General features: G+C 41.1%; 1 pseudogene; it reads right to left on the bottom strand.

Moving 5' to 3' along the window:
• Positions 1 to 6,747: 6,747 nt before the first annotated feature.
• Positions 6,748 to 7,970, bottom strand: LOC136135211 (GTP-binding nuclear protein Ran-like; annotated as a pseudogene).
• Positions 7,971 to 12,519: the final 4,549 nt, after the last annotated feature.

Here is a 12,519-nt window from a genome sequence, read left to right as displayed (position 1 = left end):
ACCCCAGCTCCAGTCTGGACCAGGACACCAGTGCACTCAGGACAGGGAAATTGTTACCGAGTCCAAGCTCGCTCTGCTAGCTGCATGACAGGCCAATATATTGGAGACAAGGTGTTGAGGGAAGGAATGCAAAGCCTACTGGCAGACCAAGGAGATGGCAGACTAGTGTCTCCAATAAATCATCTAATCAGGGTTTGGATGCCAGTTTCTTTTATAGCACAGAGGGGGGCGGGGAGATGAGGAAGTAAAGTAAAAAGGCCATAAATTTTGCAAGTATCCCCTGGAATGGCCAGCCTTGGTGAGGGGATGTGTTAATTTCTTCTTTCTTGCAGCCATCCACAGGTGGACAGGGTTCCCTGCGGCAGGCCATTATGTCTGATTATAGTAACAAAACGGAAAGCAAAGGTTGAAGTCAAAGAAACAGATCGAACATGGAGTCCGATTTAGCTCTTCCTGTTAAGAAATGAAATGGAGTTTGTGAGGGTGTCTCATCCAGACACTGAACATGAGGTGTAGGGTGCTCGGTGAGGGATCAAGACCTATTTGGAGTGGTAGTGGGGCTCAGATGCTCCTCCTCTGGGACCCCAGGCTTAGCTGCGCTTTGAGGGCTGGGAGTTTTGAGTGGAAGGAATTCCTTGTTGGTGCTTTTACGCTCAGAGCCACCAGAGGGCAGCAGAGGTCGTCATAGACCATTTCCAGGCAAGAGAAACGTTATTCTGAGCTCGTCCCAGCTTTTTCAATCCACTTTGAGAAAAAGTTACACAGCTGGGTCTATACTCCAGATCCCTACTGAATTACATGTAATAAAGCAAGACCTAACATTATGGCCTTCCTTTTCATATGATGTGGAATGCTTCTGCACTTTTGGTAACGTTTATCTTGGGGACATTATCCATTATGCTGTATCAATGTTTCTTGTACCAAAGTCACAGGGCAAATTCCTTGTGGAGTTCAAGATCAGGAGTTTCCGTCTCATGATAAGCTGTTATGAGAATGGGAAATAATTTATTGGACATCTCTTATGTTGCTATCGAGAGATGATATTTCATTTTGGCTACCAGGAAGCCAAGAGCTTGTTTTTTGTTTTTTTAAATTGGAATAGAGTTGCTTTACGATGTTGTATTAGTGTCTACTGTACAGCAAAGTGAATCAGCTATACGTATACATATATCCCCTCTTTTGGATTTCCTTCCCATGTAGGTCACCACAGAGCATTGAGTAGAGTTCCCTGTGCTAGGCAGTAGGTTCTCATTAGTTATCTATTTTATACATAGTATCAGTAGTGTATATATGTCAATCCCCATCTCCCAATTCATCCTACCCAAGAGCCTGGGTCTTGGAGCCAGGGCTGGGTTTGAATTTAGACTCTTTGTTGCTTATTATCTTTATGCAAAATGAATGAGGATAATAACATTATCACTTTGCCCACCTCACAAGATTTCTGGGAAGAGTCAATATATAAAGTAAGCACTTAGCACAGAGCCTGACACAAAATGCACACCCAATGAATGTTAGCTATTGTTACTCAGTTTCTCTACCCTCTTTTATTGTCTCTGACTTTTTTTTTTTTACTCTCGGTTCAATGATTTTTCAGTTTTATGGAATCTGTTTTATAGTATTAAGTTCCTCAAATCCTGTTTGGAGGAAGGGGGTGTATACATATATGAGAGCTTAGTACCAGTTAGAATTCTTAGGCAGAAAGAAATATCTAGAGCAGCACTCTCCAACAGAAATATATTGCAAGCCACATTTGCATTTCAAATTTTCTAGTAGCCACATTAAAAAAGGAAAAAGTTTGGTGTTTACTCAAAAAGTGAAATACAGAATTACCCTATGACCCAGCAACTCCATTCTCAGGCATATCCCTAAAGGAATTGAAAACAGGCGTTTAAACAAAAACTTGCACATGAATGCTCATTGATACGCTATTTACAATTGCCAAAAGCTGGAAGCAACCCAAATGTCCATCAGGGGATAAATGGATAAGCAAAATAGAGCATATCCATCCAATGGAATATTATTTGGCCTTAAAAGGAATGAAGTACTGACATACGCTACAGCCTGGATGAGCCTGGAAAACATCATAGTAAGTGAAAGAAGCCAGACACAAAAGGCCACATTCAAACAAAATATCTAGAATAGGCAAGTCCATGGAGACAGAAAGCCCGTTAGTGGTTGTCAGGTCTGGTTTTAGAATAGAGTTACAGTTTACCTGTGAACAACATGGTTTTGAACTGTGTGGGTCCACTTAAGGGTGGATTTTTTCCAATAGTAAACACTGCAGTGCTGGTTGGTTGAATCAGAGGATGTGGGACTGTGGATCCAGAGGAGCTTCGCATAGGGAGGGCTGCCTATAAGTTATACTCAAATTTTCTACTGTGTGGAGGGTCGTTTCCCCTAACCCTGGCCTGGTTCAATGGTCATCGGTACTCAAGTGGGCTTTTTAATGTACAGATTTCCAAATCCCATCCCATATATATATATATATATATATAAATTTATTTATTTATGGCTGTGTTGGGTCTTCGTTGCTGTGCGCAGTCTTCTCATTGCAGTGGCTCTTCTTGTCCTGGAGCACCGGCTCTAGGGGGTGTGGTTCGTGGGCTTAGTTGCTCCGTGGCATGTGGGATCTTCCCGGACCAGGGCTTGAACCCGTGTCCCCTGCATTGGCAGGCAGATTCTTACCCAGTGCGCCACCAGGGAGATCCCCCCCATCCCAGATATTTGATTCAGTAGGTCAAAACTAGGGCAGGCCAAAGAAGCTGCTTGTTTATTTATTAGTAGTAATTTTAAAAGTGCTCCTCAGGGGATTCTAGTAGGTGATCTGGTTTGGGGATCTCTGAATTAGAAGTTTGTGAAAATGAAACCGCGCAGAACCCTGTGGGGCTTCTGGGCACGGAAGCCTTCCTGTGTCCCCCCATTTCTTGGTAATAGGCTTCAGCTTCCATGACCTTCCCTGAGTCCCAAAGGGCAGATTCTAACAGTTGCTAATCAGGGAAGGGAGGGGATGCAGAGACAAGGGAGGAGCAGCCCAGAAACAGTAGCGCAGCCTTGGGGCAGGTTCCCAGTTCTGCCTCAAGGGACACACATAACAATATCTTAGAGCTCTTCTGCAGAATTAAGCCCCCCAACAAATGGAAGATAAACTACTTGATGAGGCATTCTTCATTCCAGAGAGAAGGTCATAGTTTGATAACCTGGAGAACCACAAAAGCTCATCAGGAGACCGCCTGAGGCCAGATTAAACAGGCCCTGCACACACCCTGATCCTTATCAGCAACTCACTCCACCAAATTCCCCTCCCCTATCGTTTGCCTGGCAAAACAATAAAACTATTCTTTTCTAATTCACCCAAAACTCTTGTTTCCAAGATTCCATTTGGCATCAGTGCGCAGAGGCCAAGTTTTCAGCATCAAAAGTCCCTCTCAGCTACAAGGATCTGTGAGCCCAATTCAATAAACTTTTCTTTTCTTTTCTTTTCTTTTTTTGGCCGTGCAGTGCAGCAAGCCAGATTTTAGTTCCCTGACCAGGGATCAAACCCCTGCCCGCCTGCAGTGGAAGCATGGAGTCTTAACCACTGGACTGCCAGGGAAATCCCAACCTAATTCAGTAATCTGAAATGTTCATCCAGCCTTTACTATTTTCTTGTTTTTCTCCTTCGGCTTTCCCATATGTTCAGAGCTGTTTATATTCTTGGGGCCATGAGTCTTTTTTGTTATTCCTTTTCTCCTCCCCCTCCCCCTTCCTTCATCTCTTCCTTTTCCAGTTTATTATCTTTTGAAAAAACTGCATAATCATTGTTGAGATATCCAAACAAAGAGGAAGATTTCCTGGCCCATAGATAACCCTCACAAGTGTTAATATGGGTAGCAATCAGGGGAAGTACCTGTGGTTCTGTGATATTGGCATTTGTCATTCAACAGTATGTCATAGAGAGACTGATTTTTAATTGTTAAAGTATTCTGTTTCCCTATTTATTAATTTTTTTATATTTAACAAGGCTTTTGCTGTTTCCCATGATCTTTGACAAGTGGTTTCAAAGGCTTTTATTTTCAGTTTTATTTCAATGAAGCCAATAAGTTTTTTAGGTGACAAAGCCTCTATCTTTTTGCAACCCTTCTTGGGCTTGCAGATAAGATTGCTATTGATTTTTCTTTATATAGAGTGTACTTGGTTTCAGTGTTAAGGTTCTTCTGTTCTGCATTGATCCATTTGATATGGAGCTTATATCTTTCCATTTTTAGAGTTCTCCCAGTTAAAATTATTTTCCTTTATTTATTTATTATTATTATTTTTGGCCACACCTCGTGGCTTGCGGGATCTTAGTTCCCTGACCAGGGATCGAACCCGTGCCCCCTATATTGGAAGGCGGATTCTTAATCACTGGACCACCAGGGAATTCCCTCATATTCTTTTATCACGGGAACTATTGAATATAGTTCCCTCTGCTATACAGTAGGACCTTGTTGTTTACCCATCCTATATATAAGTTTACATCTGCTAATCCCAAATTCCCAGTCCTTACCTCCCCCCCCGCCCCCCCCCCCCAGCTACAGGTCTGTTCTCTATGCCTGTGAGTCTGTTTCTATTTTGTAGATATGTTCATTTGTCTTGTTTTATTAATAGATTCCACATATAAGTGATACCATATGTTATTCGTCTCTCTCTCTCTCTTTTTTTTTGACCGTGCCACGTAGCATGCGGGATCTTCCCCTGACCAGGGATTGAACTCATGCCCCCTGCATTGGGAGCATGGAGTCTTAACTACTGGACCACCAGGGAAGTCCTGTCTTTCTCTTTCTGACTTACTTCTCTTAGTATGATAATCTCTGGGTTCATCCATGTTGCTGCCAATGGCATTATTTCATTCTTTTTTATGGCTGAAGTAGTATTCCATTGTATATATGTACCACATCTTCTTTATCCATTCATCTGTCAGTGGACATTTAGGTTGTTTCCATGTCTTGGCTATTGTGAATAGTGCTGCTATGAACATAGTAGATTGTTTTTGATAGATAATTGCAAATAATGCTGTAGTGAATATTCTCGAACATGGATCTTTATGTACAATTATTTCTATGACAAAGTTTTAGAGGTGAGCTTCGGGGTCAAAAGCATGTATTATACATTATAAAATTCAGCAGATATTACCCAGTTCATCACAGCTTTGCCAACGCTCATTTATCTGTAAATTTAAAGGGTGAAAAATGGCAGACCATTAACTTATATTTCCCTGACTACTAGTGGGGATGAGATTATTTTAGCATGGTTATTGACATTTTGAGTTTGTGAATTGCCTTGCCTCTTCTTCCACTTCGGTTATTTTTATCTTGGTCTTTTTTCTTACTGATTTATGAGAGTACTTTATAAATTATGAGTCTCAATTTGCTGTAAGTATTTTCTCCCGGGGTATTATTTGCCCTCTCATCCTGTTGTGGTTTCTTCAATTGTGTACTTTTAATGTTTATATAATTATATACATAGAGTTATATGATGAAATCTGTCATTCATAAATATATGAACACACAAACAAACATAGGGGCTTCTGAGTTTTCTGTCTTGGAAAGTCCTCTGTCACTCCAAATTTAGAAAAATGTTTTCATATATTTTCTTCTATTAGTTTATCATTTTATTTTTTTTTACATTTACAACCTTAATATATTTGATATTTATTTTTGATAAATGTGTGGAGTAGGGATCTAATTTGACTACCGTATCAAATGAACAGCAAATTGATCGTTTATTGAAGGATATATAAAATTTCCCTTGATTTGAAATGATACTTCATCATTTTCTCAATTATACTTGGATCACTTACTGGATTTTCTATCTCATTTATCTATGACTGTTTTCATTCCTGTACAACTACCACACTGTTTTTAAAAAATTGAGATATAATTTACATACTCACAAATTTAATAGTTCTTAGCACAGTCACAAATTGTGCAACCATCACCACTGTTTAATTCCCGAACATTTTCACCACCCCAGAAAGAAAACTCATTCTCCCATTGCCCTAGCCCCTGGCAACCACTAATCTACTTTCTGTCGCTATAAATTTGCCTTGTCTGTATATTTCACATAAATGGAATCATACAATTTAGGGCCTTTTGTGTCTGGATCCTTTCACTTAATCTTTCCTTTCCCTTTCTCCCTCTCTCTTTCTTTTTTAAAAAAGATATTTGAAATAAAACTTTATTCTGATTCTAAACGAAAGGGAGGAATGCCAGTAACAAGATTTCACCACTGAATATTGTGATGTGATAGTAGCAATCTTCTATTAGACACTAAAGGAATAAACAGCTGCACTCTAAAACAGCTAAATATGCAGGCGCCCCAAAAAAAGAAGTTTTGTGGGGTTTTTTGCGGTACGAGGGCCTCTCACTGCTGTGGCCTTGCCCGTTGCGGAGCACAGGCTCTGGACGCGCAGGCTCAGCGGCCATGGCTCACGGGCCCAGCCGTGGAGTGGCATGTGGGATCTTTCCGGACCGGGGCACGAACCCGTGTCCCCTGCATCTGCAGGCGGACTGTCAACCACTGTGCCACCAGGGAAGCCTGAAATAAGGTATTTTTAAAACTGCCACATTCACTCCGAAGCCTGTTCTTCTCCTTCAGCACCCCAAAGGTTAAGCACACATCCTGCTCAACTTATATAATAATAAAGTGGCAAACATGCTGCACCACTGACATCACAGGACAGTTGCCTGTAAAACTAGACTTCTGACCTTGTTCTCCAGACTCATGTTCTCACAGGTCGTCATCCTCATTTGGGTGAACAGTTGTCTGAGCAACCTCTCAGTCATGCTTATGTTACACAGCCAAAGCCAGGTGCATGACAGTCTGGTAGGGCAAGTGTAGGCATGCCACAAACTCCAAGTTAGGGTCTCTAATTAATTTTCTAGCCAGCCAGAGGAAGGGCTTTTCAAAGTTGAATTTACTTAGGACAGAAATTTCATAGTACTGAAATTTCTTTTTTTTTTTTTTTTTTTTTTTTTTTTGTTACGCGGGCCTCTCAATGCTGTGGCCTCTCCCGCCGCGGAGCACAGGCTCCGGACGCGCAGGCCCAGCGGCCATGGCTCACGGGCCCAGCAGCTCCGCGGCATGTGGGATCTTCCCGGACCGGGGCACGAACCCGCGTCCCCTGCATTGGCAGGCGGACTCTCAACCACTGCGCCACCAGGGAAGCCCTGAAATTTCTTTTTTTAGAAAAATATTAATTTATTTATTGGGCTGCATTGGGTCTTTGCTGCTGCGCGCAGGCTTTCTCTAGTTGCAGCGAGCAGGGGGCTACTCTTTGTTGCGGTGTGCAGGCTTCTCATTGTGGTGGCTTCTCTTGCTGCGGAGCACGGGCTCTAAGCGCGTGGGCTTCAGTAGTTGCGGCACGTGGGCTCAGTAGTTGTGGCTGGCGGGCTCTAGAGCGCAGGCTCAGTAGTTGTGGTGCACGGGCTTAGTTGTTCCGCGGCATGTGGGATCTTTCTGGACCAGGGCTCGAACCTGTGTTCCCTGCGTTGGCAGGCAGATTCTTAACCACTGCACTGCCAGGGAAGTCCCTGAAGATTCTTTTTTAGTGGAGGACAATTTTGTCTTACCTTTCCTGTCCTTATTATCCACTTTGTTGCCACACAGCACAGTGGGGGTGTTTTACTCCTACGAGATCTCCATTACAGTTAAGCACATTCTTGTAAGTAACTCTTGATGTTACATCCAACATTATAATGCACACTGGGCTTAGATATAATAGCCATCTCTCAGTCCACCAAATCTCTTCTGACAAACTGACCGTACATTGAACTTAATAGATCATCTGCTGGTGTGGAACACAAGGGGATGGACCTCAACACCCAAGGTAGCTACATACTTCTTTTCAAATTTACCAGTCAATTGATGTTTCATGAAAATAGTTTTCCAGTAACACCATCACCCACCAGTATAAGTTTGAACTGAACTTGGGGTTCTCCTTGGGCAGTCATTGTGATATTTCTTCCAGAAGCATCTCTGTGCCCCATCTTAACATAATATTTTTAAGGTTCATCCATGTTGTAGCATGTATCAGTACTTCATTCCTTTTTATTGCTAAATAATATTCCATTATATGAATATAGCACATTTTGTTTACCCATTCATCAACTGATGGACATCTGGTTTATTTCCATTTTTTGGCAATTATGAATAAAATTTTTTTTTTTTGGCTGACTGCAGGGCTTGTGGGATCTTAGTTCCCCAACCAGGCATCTAACCCATGCCCCCTGCAGTGGAAGCGTGGAATTGTAATCACTGGACCTCTAGGGAATTCCCTCCACGTTCTTGATAGTGCCCTTTAAAGCACAATTTTAAAAAATTTGATGAAGACCAATGTATCTGTCTTTTCTTTTGTCACTTGTACTTTTAGTGTCATTCTAACAAACCATTGCCTAACCCAAGGTGACAAAGATTTGCCTCTGTGTGTTTTCTAAGAGTTTTATAGTTTTGGCTCTTACATTTAGGTCTTTGATCCATTTCGTGTTAGTTATTGTATATGATGTGAGGTAGAGGTCCAATTTTACTCTTTTGCATGTGTATATTCTGTCGTCCCAGCACCACGTGTTGAAAAAACTGAGCTCCCCATTGAATTATCTTGGCCCCTTTGTTGGAAATCAATTGATCAGAAATGTAAGAATTTATTTCTGGATCCTCAATTTTATTCAGTTGACCATATCAGAAGAAAATAGGGTTAATGTATCACAATAGGGTAAGTGAAGCAAACACCGAATTGCAAAATACCACTGTTTTAAGCAGTAAAGTTTAACAGAAGATAAAAAGCTTGCAATGTAGAAACATGAGGTGACTAGTCAGGTCTACTCCCCCAGCTTTATTGAAGTTCAATTGATAAATAAAAATTATATTTAAGGTGTGCAACATGATGTTTTGATATACGTATACACTGTGAAGTGATAGCAAAGTAACATATCCATCACCTCATATAATTACCATTTGTGTGTGTGTGTGTGTGTGTGTTGTGAGAATATTTAAGATCTACCTAGTAGAAGCTAAACTCTTGATGTCTATTCCTCACTGTTGGGCCAGGAGTCTGAAGGTGCCTTGCTCCATGGTTCCAACAGTGTCAACATTTTTGTTTAACTTACTAACTAGCCCAGCTCCCAATAAGGAGAAGGAAAACTGAATGGGAGAGGGTCTAGGCTATAATGAATTGAATAAATATCTCCCAGGATGCTGGAAACCTTGGTGTTTTGCATGAAGTATCTCTGTTATCACGTGCGGTGAAAGTCCTGCACTGCATGTCTCTGGGGGAAGAAAGTGAGATGTTCCATTTCAGTGGAAAGCATACAGCACAAAATTTTAGATGAAAGAGGTGTGAGGCAGAAAATAATGAGGGTCATTAAATTTCCTTTATTTTTTTCCATTGCATTTTCTGTTCTGTCTAGTAGGAAACTAACAATTGAAAGTTCTTGAGAAATGCTTGAGACACTCATGTACCCAGTAGCATTCCATTAGAGGGAAGGACTTTGTATCGGACCAGGCAATTTCATGGCAGTTATATTTCATTTCTGGCTAAGCCTCTTTTTTCTGTGGTGTCACAGCTTCCTTAACCCACATTTATGGGCTCAATTGGAATTCTCTTTCACCTGGTAAAGCAGGAAAAGGAGGATTATATTTTTATCTAAAGTGAATGAGCCTGACTATCAGGGGGGATATGGTTAACGCTTCACCAAAGGGACTCTGAAGCCCTAGAGCATGTATTGTACATCATCTGAGGTGGTAAAGGTTCATGGAAGTTAGAAAGCACGAAAACCTGAAAGATGGAAAGATTAAAAACTGCCCAGGAAGTCCCACCATGAGCTCATATTTCTTCTGTCTAGAATGTTACTTTGGGTTACCCAATGTGTAAAGAGCCCAGTTAAACAGAGGTTCTGGCCAAAGGTGGGGCAATATGGAATGTACAATATTTGAAGGAGGAATGTTTTTAAAACAAGTTACAGCCTTATAAGATACAGCACAAATATGCTACCTATTTTTCCTTGCTTGTATTATAGAATTAAATGAAATTCCCTCTTTTCCATTTTACTTACTGTTTTATTTAAGATATGTTGATTGATGTTGAAACTTGCCATTTGATACACTGGTTGCAGAACTTCTGGGCAGGATTCAGGTAGTGCTAAAAGAGAAGGGACTTTTCCTGTAAAACCCTAGCTCTGAAGGTAGTTGAGGTAGTGAACGGGACTTCCGATGGTCTCTTTTTGGGTTGTGTTAAATGCTTTTGGCTATTTTAATCGTAAGCCTTAAAAAGTTTATGAATGGAAAACAGTGCATATGAGTTAAAGAGTCAAGGGGTAGAATGTAGTGAATATTTTTGGTTTTGTCCACTATCCTCCATCTGGTAACAGCACCCCAATTGTTCTTTGCAGAACTTTCCCTCTGCATATTGGGCTCTCAGTCATGGTGTCCTTTCTTTCTTATAAGTGTGGGCAGGAACAACTCATGAATGGGAGAATGGGGAGCTGTGAGTATTTAGGTAAGAGTCAGAGAATCTAGGCTTTTAATGTTCAGGGATTTTGGTTCATATTGGGCAAATTTTTTTTTTTAATTCTTTGGCCTTGCCACGCAGCACATGGAATCTTAGTTCCCTGATCAGGGATCGAACCCGTGCCCACTGCACTGGAAGCGTGGAGTCTTAACCACTGGACTGCCAGGGAAGTCCCGGGCAAATCTTAATTCTGTTATCTTATTGGTGCCAGGATATTTTCTTTTTGCTAAGGGGATAAATTATTTTGTACTTGGACATTATGAGTGAGAAAGGATTAAAACATTTTAGCTTGTAATGCATAGACTATATCAATTCTGTTATATATATTATGACTCCACATCTCCATGTGATTAATAATATATATTCTATGTGGCAACAAATATAAGCAACCTTGATATGGATCTAGGTGGAACATTATTTTTGAAAAATGTTAAACTCATGTTTTAAAATTTCTGATAACCTTTAAATGTTTTTGCATACTTGAGTTCTAGGGTGTCATTATGATCCAGTCCTGTGTTGAGAACGTAATCAATATACAATTAGTTTCTCTGCTATGCTAGGTCATATTTGTTAGAGGAAGCCAAATGAGGCATAATTCCTTTTTTTTTTTTTTAAGGCTTTCATAATTAAACTGTATAAAAGACTTGGAATCTGATTTAATAGTCAGTGGGTAGAGGCTAAGTATCTTGTGTTGGCTGGAGTACATTCTCCACAGCATGGAGACAGATCAGGGCCAAAGGCTGGAGTAAAAGGTATCTGGTTCCATGGTTCCAGCAAGGTCAACATCTTTGCTTGTCCTGCTCACCAACTCCATTGTCCTTATTAGGACAAGGCTGAATAGTGTCAGGGCTGGGTGGGAGAGGCCCTAGGCTATGATGAAGGAATATGTGTTCAGAAGAAGGGCTACCTGATGGCACCATTATTTAAATATTGGGTTCCCGAAGTTCCTGTACGCTCATGTGCAAGCATGGGAGTGAATGTTCAGAACTGCAGGTCTTCAGGGAGAGAAGATGAAATGTGCCATTTCAGTGTGTGAGGTCTAAGACACTGGGTGAAAATGTTATGGGGTGGAAAACAGTGAGGGTCATTAACTCCCTGCTTTGTCTGGATAAAACTTTTAAAAGAAGGATGCTTGAGAAAAGCTTGGAGTACCTAGTAAACCCATTAGAAGTCTATTTAAATAAGGAAGGAGTCTACATTAGACCAGTTATGACGTGGCCCAAAGGCACAAGTAAATTTTATGAGAAAGCAAATTACACTCTCAGCCCATGAGATATACTCTTCTTGTTGTGTTGTCACAGTATTTGAAATCCACACTTATGGTTTCTTCAGGAAGAAGCTGATTGTCTGCAGTCCCAGCTCTCAGCTGCTAGGTTATAAGAGCTATGAATGACGAAGCCAAAAGGTAAGATGGATGGGGGGAGGGACTTCCATGAGCGATGCACTTGACATGAGTCATGCACTCGATGCTATTGGGACATCTAGTGCCAACTGTTTGCAAAATTTTGGAAGAATCAATGATTAAAATTCCATGTCTCTCTTCATATATCTTCCTATGAAGGCTGCCTGAGTTGTGTTGCTGTCCTTGTAACTTCCAGGATATCCAAACACAGGCGTTCATCCTTATATCCTTAATTTACTGTTTACCCAAGTAATTCATCCCTTGTGGCCACCATATATTACATGACTACGGTGAATGAGGGAATTCCAAGCAGGCCCCTGTGGACCCAGGGAGTTTTTAGCATTTAAGCTTCAGAAAAAGCTCCTTGATTTATTGTGAATATCTAACTCTCCTAGTCATGCTCTAAGGATCTTACTTATCTCATGAGTCTTACAGTACCCATTACTGTACACACCTTATGTATTTCTCCCTGAGGACTGTGGCCCACGGCTTCTGACCTTTTTCCATCAATTCTCATTTGGAAACGTCCCAGCCTGAGTCACAAGGCTAATTGGGAAGGGATCCAATTCATAAACTCCTAACAGAATTTCCTTCC

The sequence above is a fragment of the Phocoena phocoena genome, chromosome 15 (assembly GCF_963924675.1).
Source record: "Phocoena phocoena chromosome 15, mPhoPho1.1, whole genome shotgun sequence".
Taxonomy (NCBI): domain Eukaryota; kingdom Metazoa; phylum Chordata; class Mammalia; order Artiodactyla; family Phocoenidae; genus Phocoena; species Phocoena phocoena.
This window is presented reverse-complemented; position numbering and strand designations above follow the sequence as displayed.